Raw genomic sequence first — 15,408 nt, 5'->3', positions numbered from 1 at the left:
ACTTTTACTTCAAGCCAACCGGGAAGGGGTGGTGACAGCCACTTGGAGAGTTCGGCCCATGTCCCCTGTGGCTTAGGAGCCAAAGGGACTAGTGTCAGCCTTGTATTCTTTTGAGTCCATTTTGGATCCTAAATATGGTTGTTCTGATAGTCATCATTTGTCCACATTGAGATGGCCACTTTGCATAGGCTGATGTGTGCCAATTGCTCTGAGGCCTGAATCATGAATTTGCACATTTAATTTTCTTTAAAAATATAATTGCATGGGCAAGAAAATGATTTTTTTGATAAACTTAGGAGGTCAGTGTTATCACAGATCTGTGGATTGTTATCGAACTGATACCAAAAACAGCAAATGTATTCAGAAATATATTCCTTTCACTTTGGTGGTTGATTCATTGGAATGAGAGAGATTTAGCCTCTTGGTGAACCCATAAAACCTTTTTACTGTTAGGAAAAAAGCATTCAATCTCATTGAGGGGAGAATACATAACGTGGCATTTGAGAAGAAAATGAGATAGGCTAAAGCCTTGCACAATGATAGAAATGACAATTTTTTGATTAACAAATTGTCAGCATGGGGTGCATTCCTTCAATTTTCAGCAATTTGAGATCCTAGCATTAATCAGCTTTTGTAGAATGCCACCCACTGTTCGTACAGCAGCTAGGAAGGCAGTAATGAAAAACTGTAGAACTAGCATTAGATCAGAGATCATGCTGACTGGAGTGTTTTTATTTTGTGTGAAGACCCTTTATTATTATTATTATTATTATTATTATTATTATTATTTAGGAATTGGTCAAAACACGCCAGGTCCTCCTCAAATGACTCTGTGAGGGCTTTCTTTCAGAATGATAAATGGTGCTAAGTTGGCAGGCCTCCCACCCACTAGACCTTTGATATATGTTGTGTGATCACGTTAATATGAAATCAGAATTAGAGAAACACAAGAGTGTTCCCCGCTCATAATCATCTTTTTATGTAATACAAAATAAATCAAACTATCATGTTGCTCCCAGGAAGCCTGAACCACTTATAAAATAATGACTTTTGTTTTTATAAATTGGTTTAGTTTATCCATTTCTTTATTGCTTATTAGTTTCCTACAATGTTCAAGGCGCTGCAGGGGCTAAATAGATGTGTGGGCATGGCCCTGCTGTGAAAGAGCTCAGGGTATCCGCATACATGCCATTGTTCGGTCCCCATGTTTTTACTTCCTCTCTATTCTTGGTCTATTGAATAAATGTGACAATATTCTTCACATGTGAATGTGACACTGCTCACCCCTTGTCTGTAAGCTATCGCTTTGTGCTTTTTTCTAGTATTAAGGCTAAGGACCGACAGTTCATCACTTCTGGTGTTCTTGGTCTACTTTGGTACCAAACTAGACATTTTCAGAAAAACTCCTAAGGCTAATTAGTATATAGACTGCCACCTAGAAGGAGAACAAAATACACTGATTGATGCAGGACTGGGTATCATGATCTTTGCAATTTTATTATTGGCTATAACCATGAGTAGTTCCATGGAGCGAATGAGAACGTGAAGTGGAAGTTCAATCATTTGTGGTTCAGAGACCCAACCTGTGGACTGTTCTCAGTAGAGTAGTTTAATATTGGTGATGGAAACCTCAAATAGGAGGTCTTAAGTTGGGGATGATGACTGTGCTTCAGAGGGTATAGGAACTTCCTGAGATTATAAGTAACATTTTATATTTAAGAAGCTGTGTGTTTTCTTAAGGAGATAATCTATAGCTTTCACTGGATTCTCTGACAAACATGAATCCCCAAGAAGTTACAAGCTATTGGCCTAGGTCAGTATACTTGGCAAATTTTTTATGGAAAGCACCAGATAGTAAATATTTTAGGCTTGGGAGAACATACAGTCTCTATAAACAAATGGGTGTGGCTGTGTTCCAATACTTTTTTTTTTTTAACAAAAATATGGTGACCCATGGGCTGTAGTTCTATGACCTCTGGCTTAGGCCAGGACTTGGTAGCATGAGCTTTCAAAATACTGTGCTGAAGTAAGTTTATCTAAGTTTTCCCTTTTATGAAAATCATATTTAATATAATGAATTTTATTTATTTTTGTTTTTTCTTATTGAAGTATAATTTGCCTGGAGTAAAATGAACATATCTTAAGTGTACTACTCAATGAATTTTTGCATGTGTGTCCATCCATATAACCACCACCCACATTAAGATATATTCCATCACCCCAGAAAGCTCCCTAATGTTCCTCTTCAGCTATAATCTCCCCTCCCTGGAAGTAACCATTCTTTACTCTTCTATCACCATAGTATAGTTTCACCTTTTCTTGAACTTCATTTAAATGAGATTATAAAGCAGTGTGTATTTTTTGTGTGTGTTTAGCTTCTTTCCCTCAACATAATATTTTTGAGGTTCACCTGTGTTTTTGAACACACAGATTTTTAATATAGATATCCTGGTTCTTTATATTGTTGTTACTCAAGACCCCACTTGCTTAACTAGCAAGAATTTGTTGGTCCTTTTGGTGTTTATAGTGCTAGATTAGGGGCCACAAGGAGATGCAGGAGAATTCCTGTCTCTACCCTCCCACCACTTGGAGTTAAACCACAAACAGACACCACAGAAACTGCAATTCAAGAACTCTTAGTTACAAATAACATCAACAAATTGAACTCTGAGTACTCTTTCTCATTGAAGAATTTAAAGGCTTAAATGTATACTTTTTTTTAAAGATTTTATTTATTTTACAGAGACACAGCGAGAGAGGGAACACAAGCAGGGGGAGTGGGAGGGGAGAAGCAGGCTTCCCGTGGAGCAGGGAGCCCGATGTGGGGCTCAATCCCAGGACCCTGGGACCATGACCTCAGCTGAAGGCAGACGCCTAACCAACTGAGCCACCCAGGCGCCCCGGTTTAAATGTATTCTTAACAAGTGAGGGCTCTTATTTCTCTTTACCTTTAGATCAGTAGAAGCCAATTTGGGTTTACACTACCACTGGCCCATAAAACTGTGAGGAAGTTTTTAATGTCCTTTGGTCCAGTGCTTCTCAGACTTGTATGTGCATATGAATTACCTGGAAGTCTTATTAAAATGCAGATTATAATTCAGGGGGTCTGGGTTGTGGCCTGAGAATCTTCATGTCTGGCAAGTTCCCACATAGTGCTGATGCTGCTGGCATGGAAAACATGTTTGAATACAGGGCTCTTATCTAGTAATTATTACTGATGTGGTTTGGACCAGAGACAATGCTATCCAAGGGGAGTGGCAGTGAAAACTCAGAAAGAAGTAGGATATTTATGAGTTAAAATGGAGAGAAGTTGCTGAGCAACTGGAATAGTAGTACATGAAGTACAGAAGATACTAAGGATGATTCCCAGGGGTCTGCTTTATGAAATTAGATAAATGGCAGTAGCTCTGGATATCTCTCCAGATCGCTATCCACCTCTGGATTGCTTCTGGCCCTGGGTCTTTTGCAGCCACAGGAACTTACGAATTTGGGTTCTTACTGGAGCAACATCCATTTCCCATTATTTCTATGTCTAAACTTCAAAGGTCTGAACATGCTTTGTCTTCCTCTGCTGGTTTGATGGTGGATTTTTTTTCCTCAAGGAAGTCCTGCATTCTCCAGATCATAATATTTACCTAATTTGTTCTCATGCTGCTACCTAATCACCTCTGCTTTTATGTATTAAATTTTGGTGTAACATATGCATTTAGATTGTTAACACATGTAGGGCTTATAATCTTCATATGGACTCATGTTCATCACATCTTCCACTGCTGTCTTTGTTAAGTAAGCCTTACTTTATTACAGGCACATTTTTAGACTCTTCTGCAGCAGGCACATCTTTTTATAAAAAACCTGTGATGTTGTTGATTTTAGTCTTTTGCTTCAGCTTCCTCACAATCATCTTCAGGAACTATTGTTTACATCAGCTCATGTTCATGCGTGTGTTACCTCTCCACTGAGCCTCCAAACACACAGGGTATTTATTTAGGGACTTCATTTACACAATGCTTCTGATTATTAATTCCATATTTTATAATAAGCACAGCCTGAATTAGTACTAGCAGGTTGTACTGCACTTTTCCCTGTGACACCCTTCCTACCCTTCTCCATAATTCCAGAGCTCTGTTTTTAGATGCTTACATAAACATTTCCATTACAAAATCTTTCTTCTATCTTTTAAAAAAATTGTGTGTATTTGAAAAATCCCTTGCATCTAGACAGTTATCTGGAGACCCTGATGAGATGGAAGAATGGCCATGGCAAGAGAAGCTGGAAAAGTAGTTGTAAGCTGGAAGGAAAAGAAGTCAAGATCTAAATAAGGGATGCCTTAGTTAGTAATTTCAGGATATGACAAAGTTCAAGGCCATACTAATGGAATAGGTGGCTGATGGGGGTGCAGAGAAGATCGTAAGAGATCAGGGTTGAGAACCCAAGGTCCAGGTATTAGATGGGCCATTCCTGTGGCTACTAAAGTCACCCAGGCTATTGGCAGGACTTGGTGGGGGGGTGGGGGAGGAAGACTGTGCCCTTTCATAAATGGTGGTGATTGAGGGATAAGGGAAGTTGATGTGTGACTGCAAGGGTGATAAATGACAGTTAAGAGGAAGTTGGAGAGACTGTTATGTATCATGTGAGAGAGAGGATCATTGTTGGCAAGGGATGGTGGGACACACAGATGATAAAAAGTCTCCATCCAGATTTTGAGCTCCATGGCAGTGAGAGAATGAACAGTCTCCACTTGTGAGGGATGTGGGAAAATAATTGCATGGAGGGGGGATGGCTCTCCCATAAGGCAAGGTAGAGGGATTAAGCAAAGAAACAGATAACTTCATAGAAGATTTTACTGTATAGAGTAGTATTTACATAGAATGGAGTACAAGGGTTTAGAGGGACGGTCTGGGTCAAGGGCCCAGAAGTAATGACAGAGGGATGAGGGTAGAAGAGAGAAAGGATGGCCAGGGACTCATACATTGGTTATCCCCGGTGAAAATACATAATGGGTTTTCAGTTAATCTCTTTGAGGTGAGTCAGCAATGGGCCAATGTGCAGATGACTTCTCTTAGATGATGTTGGTCCCAGCAGCTCAATTTCTGCAATCACTTGGCCTTGGGTGGTGGTCTTCTAGGCTGCAACCCTGCAGCTAAGGCATGAGATGGTGTAAAACCCTTATTGTTATTCAGCCTTATAATCAAAATTCCTGGCTATGATTAGGTTTAACTTTTATACCCTAGCATCACACTTGCTTGCCATAAATTGGCTGGGATCTATAATAATGTAATCATATACTTTCATAGTGTTTACAGGCTTTGGAACAGTTTTCAAGGTTCTTTCAAGTACATGATCCCATATAATGCCTTGCATTTTCTGGTTAGAAACACAAAGCTTTTCTCTTGTGGTTTATTCACAATTATGGGAAAACTCAGGCTGAGAAAATAGAATTTTATTTTTTGTTAATAATTTCAGTTAAATTAATTGTTTTATCAAATGGAAATGAAAAAACACATCAGGGGGATTAAGATTTGAAAAATAAGCTTGAGGAGTGAGAGGCAAGGTGTACACCTTGTCAGTTTTCAGTGACCCTAAATGGGTCAAGTTGAAGCTTATTTCAGCAGGTGGGTCTTTATGTTGTTCTCCAGGTTTGATGATGGCTTCCACTCTTTATTTTTTCACTTTTAACATAATGGTCCTTAGGGCAGGAGACTGTTCTCTCATTTAGCTTTGTGACTTTTCAAGATTGGAGGCAGGTGGCAGATACTATGAATATTTGGCTGGTAATGTAAAGCTCAGCTTGGCCTTGGAAGTAGCAAAAAGAAATAAAGCTTGAAGTGTGGAAACTTACCCTCTTACTGATGCTCTTAATGCTGAAGCTTGAGTCAGTTACGTAACAGTTCCTGAACCCCATATCCTCCTTATTAACAAGGAAAGTTAACGAAATTCATTTACCTAGAACAAGGTAGACATTCCATAAATGTGAAGCTTTCATTTCTTCCTTTTAGCTGAACTATTGTTTATACTTGGCACTAAAGTGACGTTGAAAAGTATAGGAAGGGTGTGGAGGTCTTCTGTTCAAGGCAAGCTAGCCTTGGTCGTGGGGAAGTATTAAATAATGTGACCTGTTTTATTTTACACTACTTGCGTGTCCCAATACTAATTTGAAAAGTTAACTGTTTTTAGAAAGTGGACAATATTTTAATATCATTGTCGGCTATATTAAAGTACACAGACAGGACTCGCTGCCCTCCAGAGAACAGAGGTAATAGATGTGAGGGGTACTGGGGCCTTCTTCTCCTGGCCAGGGTCCATGAGGTTCTTTCCCACAGGCCATCCTTACTCTGTTCGGGTTCCCGGGAAATGGGGAGGGTGGGGAGGGTAGGTTCCTGGTACTCAGGACTTGATCCTATGTTTGGCCTGTGGTCTAGCTGCTGCCTGGCTCTGTCCTTCCCAGTGACTGGCCCAGGCTGAGTTGCTCTTGCTAGGTGGGCTCTACCACAGGGTCCTGTGCTTGCGGAAGGAACCCCATCCCAGGAACAAGGAAGGGAAGGATCATGACCCCTCCAGTGGGTGAGGGTATCAGCCAGCCATGGAAAATTCCTTGGCTTGGTCCCTCCCTGCTCTGGCACCCAGGGAAATGCTCTCAACTTTCTATTTTTAATTTTTGTTGGAAATAAATCCTTAGTTAGCTAAAAAAAAAAAAAGTATGCAGAATTAAATGAGGGGTTTGACAGTTGATGCCATCTACCAAGAATGTAACTGTTTTGAAAGCAGAATTGTCTGGTCAGATAAAGCAAAGAATTTTGTAGGATTTGTCACTGAGATTTTCTTGTTATGGGAAGAAAAAGGAAATAATTCCTTATAGTTTGAATGGACCGATAGCACCAAGTATATTTGTATAGATTCATCCTCTCTCCTTTTCTCTAGCAGACCTTGATTATCAAGTGCTTTGTCACTGCATACAGCATTTTGATTAAGGGATCTCTTATGTTGTTCATCTCCTCTTATTACACAGACTGACTCAGTGTTTCTTCAATCTCTTTCAGTGGCTTTGTACATATCATGAAAAGAAGACTCTCCAAGAGTTGCCTCTTTTTTAATTTCCTCTGTTGATTGGCTTAGAATTATGGTTTATAGTTTTTTTGTTTTGTTTTTGGGGGGATTGTTGTTGTTTTAAGGATTCTTATTTTTTCAAACAAGAATAATGAATTTGGGGAAAAATTTGGTCACTTTTTGGAAAGTTTAAGGAAATGCTTATGTAAATCCTATGCCTACAATGTGCTTAAAGAAGTCCACTGATACTATTAATATCAACATATTTTCCTTTTCCTTCTGTGGGGTAAGTCTTTCAGGAATTTTCACTCCAAGATTTCGTGTGTTGTCTTTGGAGGATTCTTTCATCAACTTGGCACAGATAGAAATGTCATCTTGACCTTGTTTCTGAAGGATGTTTTAACCTTACTAATTAAGCAACCTCCACTGCTATTCAGTGAAGCTCTCTTGAGAGTGAAGAGCCTTTGATTCAGGAAATTTCCTAATTGGATAGGACCTCTCATCATAAACCAGTCATAACATGTTGATTATAGTTTTACCATTAGGAATTCCATTGCTTAACACAAATGGATTATAACAAGAATTTGATTAACCTAAGTCAATTTTAGCCTGGAGATACTTGGAACCATTGACAAGATCAAACTGCTTTAGCAATCCAGGAGTCCAAGGAAAGAAGGGCCTTTGATTCGTGATAGCAAAAAAAATATTGTACAATAGAGTTTGTGATTTTATGTAATAGCAATTTTCCAATGATGGCTAAAGTCTAATGCTTCTTTTCTCTTTCTCAACTTGTATTTAAAATTTTTGTTATGAAAATATCAGAAATACACAAAATTATATAAAGAATTCCCACATACCCATCATTCAGCCTCAATAGTACCAATATTTTGTCAATTTTGTGTCATCAATCCCCTCCACTTCTTGTTTGTCTTCTGGGGTGATTTAGAGCAAATCCAAGATACATTATTTTGCCCATAAAGACTTCAGTATTTGCCTCTATTTATATGTTGTTAAAATAACTATAAATGCTTACATAGTAAGCTTATATAGTGCTTTATGGTTTTAAAGTGCCTTATCTCATTGGGTTATCACAATCATTTGTTATGTATTACTATTACTAGTTAGCATATTACAAAACAGAACAACAAAAAAAAACAAAGTCAGAGGTTTTGAGTGTTGATGACATTCTCAGGGGCTGCTGAATAGTGACAATGGATTTGAAGTTTGGGTCTCCTACAAATAGCTCTGTTTTGTACTTGCCATGAATATGACCACATCAAGTCCAAGCCTACTCCTTGGGTATTTGATTTCACCTGTTCTGTGCAGACACTCCCTTCTTTTGCTCTTGTGATACCTGAGAACCATCTAAAGGAGGCTGAGAGTAGCCAGAGGGAAAGTTGTCATTGGAGATACGACTTTTTATTCTGATGTTTTGACATCTGGAGCCTTGCTGACCCTGGAAAGACTGCTGTTTCCAGGGCTCCAGTTACCAGAGAGAGTAAAGGACTCACTTGCCAGTGTGGTTTTCATATGTGAACCAACCAATCCAAAGCCCATATCCCCCAATCTGCATTCTTTACCTTGCTCTTACACTCCATGCCACTATTTGCCTGTCCCAATCATCATAGGGCCAGGCACCAGACAACTAGGGACAGCCCCTGTGCCCGAAAGCCCACCAAAATGATCCAAACTAACTAATAATAAACCTGCTTACCCTGCCTCCCCCATTCCATCCCATGGAAACCTCCATAAAGGCTCTTGACTATATCTTCCTTTCACTTCCTTCTGTTGTTTCCCCATGTGGCCCAGTGTCCTGTGGCATGCCCCTCCTCTTAGGAACTGGCAGTCTGTTGGCCTCACTCTACTTGGATAATAATAAAACCTACATTTTCAAACAAAATGGTAAAAGCTGAGTAAAATCTCCTGAGACTAATATCAAGGCCTTTCTAAGATCAAACAAGCTTAGCTGGAAGCAGGTGAGGGTCCAGGGTCAGGTAAACAGGTCGGAGATCAAACTCTATGAAAGAACAGCCACAGGGACAGATGATGAGGTCAAATGCACAAGAACAACATCATAATTGAATGGCAATAGGCATTCGTTACTTTGTTGGCTTCCTGAGGTGGGTTGAATTCCAGGGGGAATTATATTTTTCCTTAGGTATGAATGTCATTCAAATACATTCCCTTAGGACCAGAAAGGCAGCATTCCCTTGTGCCCTGATGTTGATGTCTCCTCAGTATTTCTTCCCTCAGGCTACCATTCCTGCTGGTTCTGCCTATCTCTTTCTATAGCCAGCAGTGAAGAACTGAATCTCAGGCTTTCAATTTCTGCCTCTACCTCAAGTGTTTCCTCTTCTCTAAGACTCGAGTTCTCAAGCTAATGCTTGCATATCCAGCTCAGTGTCCACCTCAGGTAGTATTTTAGAGCAGGCACCCTAGACTTCTCTAATATCCTCATTTTATAGATGAGGAAAGTGAGCTTCAGAGAGGTAAAGGACTGGTCCTAAGAACACAGGCTGCAAAGAAGGCAGAGGCCTTTGACACTGAAGTATACATTCTCTTACTATGCTGGGTATTTTCAGTAAAATCTGACTATTATTCAATTAGATCATATCTCACAATAACAAGTTCTAGCGGGACCACTAGTTGGCCAGAGCACAATCAGTATAATAAATATTTATTTAGGTAACTGGGAAATGACTTTCTTTTTTTTTTTTTTTTTAAAGATTTTATTTATTTATTTGAGAGAGAGAGAGAGAGAGAGAGCACATGAGGGGGGAGGGTCAGAGGGAGAAGCAGACTTCCTGCTGAGCAAGAAGCCCGATATGGGACTCGATCCTGGGACTCCAGGAACATGACCTGAGCCGAAGGCAGTTGCTTAAACAACTGAGCCACCCAGGCGCCTGTGGAAATGACTTTCTTAATGAAACAATGTTCTTATAATGGTTTATGTCATATTTCATTATAATTCTGATACTGTAATATGCTAGGTTTTTCTTTCTGACTTTTGCTTCCATCTACACAAATACACTCGCAAATTTCACTAACATACAACATAAACACACCCCCACATCTGAATACTCACTCTCCTTTTCCCCTTTTAAAAAAGATTCCTTAACTCAAATTAACCTATCTTGACTGATGGGGCAATAAACTAATAGGCTATGTGTTAAAATACTTCACAATAACTCATTAATTTTCATATGAATTGATCTTGAAATAATGTCCTAAAAGCATGCTATCATTTGAGGTAGTTTATTATTTTGTTCTGGTTCTGGGAAATAGATAATTAAAGCTTCATTATTTACTCATGAACTCACTTATCTGAGATGTAACCATGTATCCAGGACCTGTGCTAAGTACTCAAGTGACCTGGACGTGATGAGGAAAATTCCTGAGGCCAGTGATTCTCAGACTAGAGGGGCTGGCTCAACCACCGAATGCTGGGCTCCACCCTCAGAGTTTCTAGGACAATAGATCTGGGGAGGTCCCAGCCTTCTGCATTTCTAACAAGGTCCTTCTGGTTCAAGAACCACATTTGGAGAGCTGTTGCCAACAGGAGCTGGTGGAAAGTTCCTGATTCCTTCAGAGCCAACTCTTGAGCTTGGAGTCTTATACCAAGTAGACAGGTTTTACTATCTTTTCCTGCTTCTGCCCTGAACTGAAATTCTCTAAGAGGAGGCTCCTAAAACACAGCAGATAGTAACCCCAGGCAGACAAATATGTGTGAAAAATAGACCAAAGCACCAGCTACTAGAATAGATACTTCATACTTGCAAGCCTTAGTGCTTTAAAGCAATCAGACAGGCTTTATATGTCCTGTAAGTAATTTAAGCATGAGGGATGGATCCATATTCCTGTGTAGCATCAATTTGTTAGAAATGTGACGATATTTTTGATAAACCTGCACTGCCCTTGAGCATGGCCACCCTGTAATTCAGGTGTCCTTAGCACAAGCTAAGGTCATGCTACTTCTCCTGGAAACTGCCTTTAACCATATCTACTATTGCTGATTTTAGTGTATTGATATTGTCGATCCTCATTATTTGTGGATTCCATATTTGTGAATTTGCCTATGTGCTAAAATTTATCTGTAACTCCCAAATCAACAGTCAAGGTGCTTCCCTGGTCATGTGTGGACGTGCGTGGAGCAGTAATAAATTTGAGCTGCCCACGGTGCGTGTTCTCAGCTGACATCCAACAGGGCGAGGCTCTGCCTTCTTGTTTCAGTTCTCATAATGTAAAAGTGTCCTTGAGGCAGTCTAATTAATGCCATGTTTTTCACATTTTTGTGTTTTTTTTTGTTGTTGGTGATTTCATTGCTTAAGATGGCCCCCAAGCATATTACTGAGGTGCTATGTAGTATTCCTAAGGGCAAGAGGCTGAGGAGTGTCTTATGGAGAAGATATATGTGTCAGCTTAATTTATTTTGGCAGGAGTTATAGCGTTGGCCGAGTCCAATGTTGATTAATCAATAATATATATTAAAATAGGTGTCTTTAGGGGTCCCTGTGTGGCTCAGTCAGTTGAACGTCTGCGTTCGGCTCAGGTCATGGTCTCAGGGTCCTGGGATCGAGCCCCATGTTGGGATCCCAGCTCAGTGGGGAGTCTGCTTCTCCCTCACCCTCTGCCCCTCCCCCACTCACGCTCTTGTGTGCTCTCTCTCTCAAATAAATAAAATCTTTAATAAAAAAATAAAATAGGTGTCTTTAAACCAAAACACACATATTTACCGACTCATTTCATGTTAGCATTATATAACCACCTCTCAATATGCAGGCTTTCCACCCTGAAAAAGTAAAAACATCACTTACGTGACTTTAAGGATCTTCTCATATGCAGTGGATAAGGGAGCATGGTATATTTTGCTAATTTTTTTTCTTCCTTCCTTAGTCTCCACAAAATAGAAGTATTTGGCTGCCTTGCTCTTACTGCCAAGAGTGTGGGTCCCCTGGCCTTGCAATGTCCACATCTGAGGACCCTGAACATCAGGAGAATCCACAAGGTTTCTGAGGCCTGCCTGGTCAGGAGCCTGGAGAACTTAATGAGAAATAACCACACTTAATGTTGCTGGCCTCAACAGGACTCAGACTTTTAATGAAGTCTCCATGTTCCTGTTTCCAGAACATAAAACTCATAATGCTTCTGTGGCTTTCCAGCCTCATCATGAAGTAATGCGGCAAAATGTGCATTTAAGGAGGAGGGGAAGGAATCCCATAGTACCAGGATAGAAGGGGTTTGGACACTGGATTATTTTTTCTACTCAAAAAAAAATGCTTTAAACTGGAGAAGCGAATTATCTCCTTCAGGAAACAGTGCCATGTAGTTATGGTGCAGGTGACAGACTTAAAAGTCGACCCATTAACTGGATCTTCTACCATTTTTGTAACTGAACTAATATTTACAGTAATTCAATAAAACTCTTGAATAAACAAGAGATAGTGATAATAGTTATCATTTATTGAGCCCTTCCCATATTCCAGGAACTATACAAGGCACTTGTTACACACATTATTCCATTAGCTTCCCATTTATCTTCCCTGTGGGAGAAGAACCATTATCCCCAATTATCAAGTGGAGTCATTGAAGTTCTGGGTGTTGAACAAGAGATATGGTACAGGTCATAAAGCTGGTATGCCTGGACCCAGGTGTGTGGATTCCCTACCTCTCACCAGCCCCCTCTACCTCCCATATCCTCTGGTTTCTGTCTATGAGGAAGGACAAGTCAGGCTGACTTCTCCCTCCAGGTATGAAGAGCTAAAAGGTGACATGACCTTGGGACAGGCTGATTTTCATAAACTGAATGTGGACTGCAATTCCGTGAACTTGGAGTGGACAGTACTTCTGGCTGAGAACATACTGTCATGCTTTTTGATACTGGTTGATTGGAAGCCAGTGAAAAGGTGATCTGTTGTAAGCAGTTGAATTAAGACTTTTTTGTGCTCAGTTTTCTCTTTTAAGCTGTAAAGCTTCATCTTGAGCACTGAAGTGTTCTTGCCTTGAACACTGCTCTGAATGAAGTAATGATAGAAGGACAATACTGCATTTCTTTTTCTTTTAATCAAAACATCATGGCTTGAAGAATATTCTCCATTGAAAGTTGATAGTCTGCTCTTGGCTTGCTTGATGATGTATTTAGATATGTTTGGGGAAGTCTTTCCCAAACTCAAAATTCCTAGTCTCTTTTTACTCAAAATAGCAAACTCACATAGTAACAATAGCTTAATCTTACTTAATTTCTAGACTTTTACTTCTGATCCATGAAGAGCTCCCAAATTAGCATTCCATGTGCCATGTTGGATTACTTGATATTCTGAATGAGATGATGGATGTTGTACAAAGGCAGAGCCTATTACTTAAATTATATGAGTCTAGTTGAAGAAATGCTGTATCACTATCAATTTTGAGGTTACTTAGTTAATCTAAGTACAATGTCGGATAAGTACTACCATTACTCTCTGATTTATATATTTTAGTGTACTGGGGATTCTATAGATTCTGGCACTAAAATAAACATACGAGATAAAAGATTTGGAGCCCAGTCCCAAAAGGTCTTGGGGCTCTGGGTGTTGATCATGAAGCCAGGCACAGTTGCTGAAATATGCTCAGTGCTCCGTAAATGTGTGATCACTTAATGACTTGGCTAAGACTAGGCTGTGAAGGCTATGTCACAGTAAATCATGTGTCAACTGAAATTTCGTGAGTCAAGTCTCATTTTGTGGGGGTTTCTTTTTTTTTAAAGATTTTATTTATTAAAGAGAGTGAGAGAGAGATAGAGATAGAGAGAGCACATGAGAGGGGGGAGGGCCAGAGGGAGAAGCAGACTCCCTGCTGAGCAGGGAGCCCGATGTGGGACTCGATCCTGGGACTCCAGGATCATGACCTGAGCCGAAAGCAGTCACTTAACCAACTGAGCCACCCAGGCACCCTTGTGGGGGCTTCTTATATTTAAGAACTTTGTCTAGAATTATTTTCAAATGAATAGCTACTTCCTAATGTTCCCTCTGTTTAAGTTTGACTTTCTCTTATATAAGGTTTCCTTAAAGTACAGGTCACCTAAGTATACGAGAAAATCACTTAGCCTAACATGATATCCTAGATAGGATCTCTCCTGTGATTTTCCATCTTCTTGTGTCCTGGAAAGTTGAAGGCCCTTTATGATATTCTCTAAATATCAAGACTTTCAGTAAATTCTTAAGAGAGTTGCCATGGAAGTAGGGCAGCTCTCTTTGTTCTTAAAACATAGGCTTTGTAGTCCAGATAGAGCTCAAGGTTTGAAAAGGGGGGTTTGGACTCACTCACATAAAGAGCATAAATGTGTATATGCACTTAAACCAGGCTATAAGGGGTAAAGGCAATAAATATTACAGCTCAAATATGATAAATAAATAATAAATGCATGGATGATAGGACGTGAATAGATGCGGATCTAGGTAAAGACCATGGAGATGGATAGATATAAGGGTGGGAGAGGATTGTAGGACTTGATTTTCCCTTCCCTGTGGGTGCGTACATTCATATGTATATAAAAGGAAAGGACTTCCAAGATCCTGTCTATTATAAATTATGAGAGGGAGAAGCCGAGTCTGTGTTCATTCAGTGCCTAGGACTACCCTCGTTGCAATTAGGTGATTATTAGTGATTTTTCCTGATAATGATAATGTCAGGGAGATGAATAAAATCTTCCTAGTGAGACAGTACTCAGTAGTCATTAATGTTATGGTGATAAAACCATAATGAGTGTGGTTAAAATAAGTAGAAAAATCACACAAATACATGGCGTTAATCACAAGTTAGGTCTGATTTTCCTGTCTAGTTCCAGTTTGATGCATTTAGATCCTTCATAACACCTCAATTTCTTAACGTTTCACAACTGATTTTATTCTAATAATAACCTCAAACTGAACCTACTAGGCCTAAACCTGACATTCATTTTAGAATCTTACAACTAAGTCCACTTTCTATCATTGGTTTATCAAGGTCTCTCTTAGTGCCTGATTTTATTAACAGGGAACCTCGGTGCTTGCATCAGATAGATGACTGACTCTTACCGGTTTAGTTCTTAACCAAAAGTGCTTTGGAAAAAATACGGGCTTCGGAACCATCAACTCTAGACTTGACCGTTTGCTTTGCTACTTCCTTAGGGGCAGGCTCAGCAAGACGTTTAACTCCCGTGTGCACTTTCCTTATTGTAAAGTGGTGATAGTGATGTTTATTTTGTAGGACCACTGCAAGGAGTATAGTGAGTGCACACGAAGTGACTAGCTCATAATCTGATACACCTCAGGCACTCCTCAAATGAACGACTAATATGAGGATGATAATGATAATGCATTTGAAAAAAATGCACATTTTAATCAC

General features: G+C 39.7%; 1 long non-coding RNA gene across 1 annotated transcript in view; it reads right to left on the bottom strand.

Annotated features, from left to right (window-relative positions):
* Nucleotides 1-2,747: 2,747 nt before the first annotated feature.
* The window catches only part of LOC141370581 (uncharacterized), a 33,510-nt gene continuing 20,849 nt past the window's right edge, over nt 2,748-15,408 (bottom strand). The window contains exons 3-4 of the long non-coding RNA XR_012374745.1: nt 5,843-5,946; nt 2,748-5,143 (exon numbers count right to left, since the gene is read on the bottom strand). This is a non-coding gene — a long non-coding RNA (uncharacterized lncRNA). The remainder of the gene's footprint in view (nt 5,144-5,842; nt 5,947-15,408) is intronic.

This window comes from Callorhinus ursinus, unplaced genomic scaffold (genome assembly GCF_003265705.2).
Source record: "Callorhinus ursinus isolate GAN/ISIS: 27379988/994484 unplaced genomic scaffold, GSC_fseal_2.0 scaffold39, whole genome shotgun sequence".
In the NCBI taxonomy this organism is placed as follows: Eukaryota; Metazoa; Chordata; class Mammalia; order Carnivora; family Otariidae; genus Callorhinus; species Callorhinus ursinus.
The sequence above is the reverse complement of the archived record's forward strand: the minus strand, read 5'-3'. Positions and strand labels throughout refer to the sequence as shown.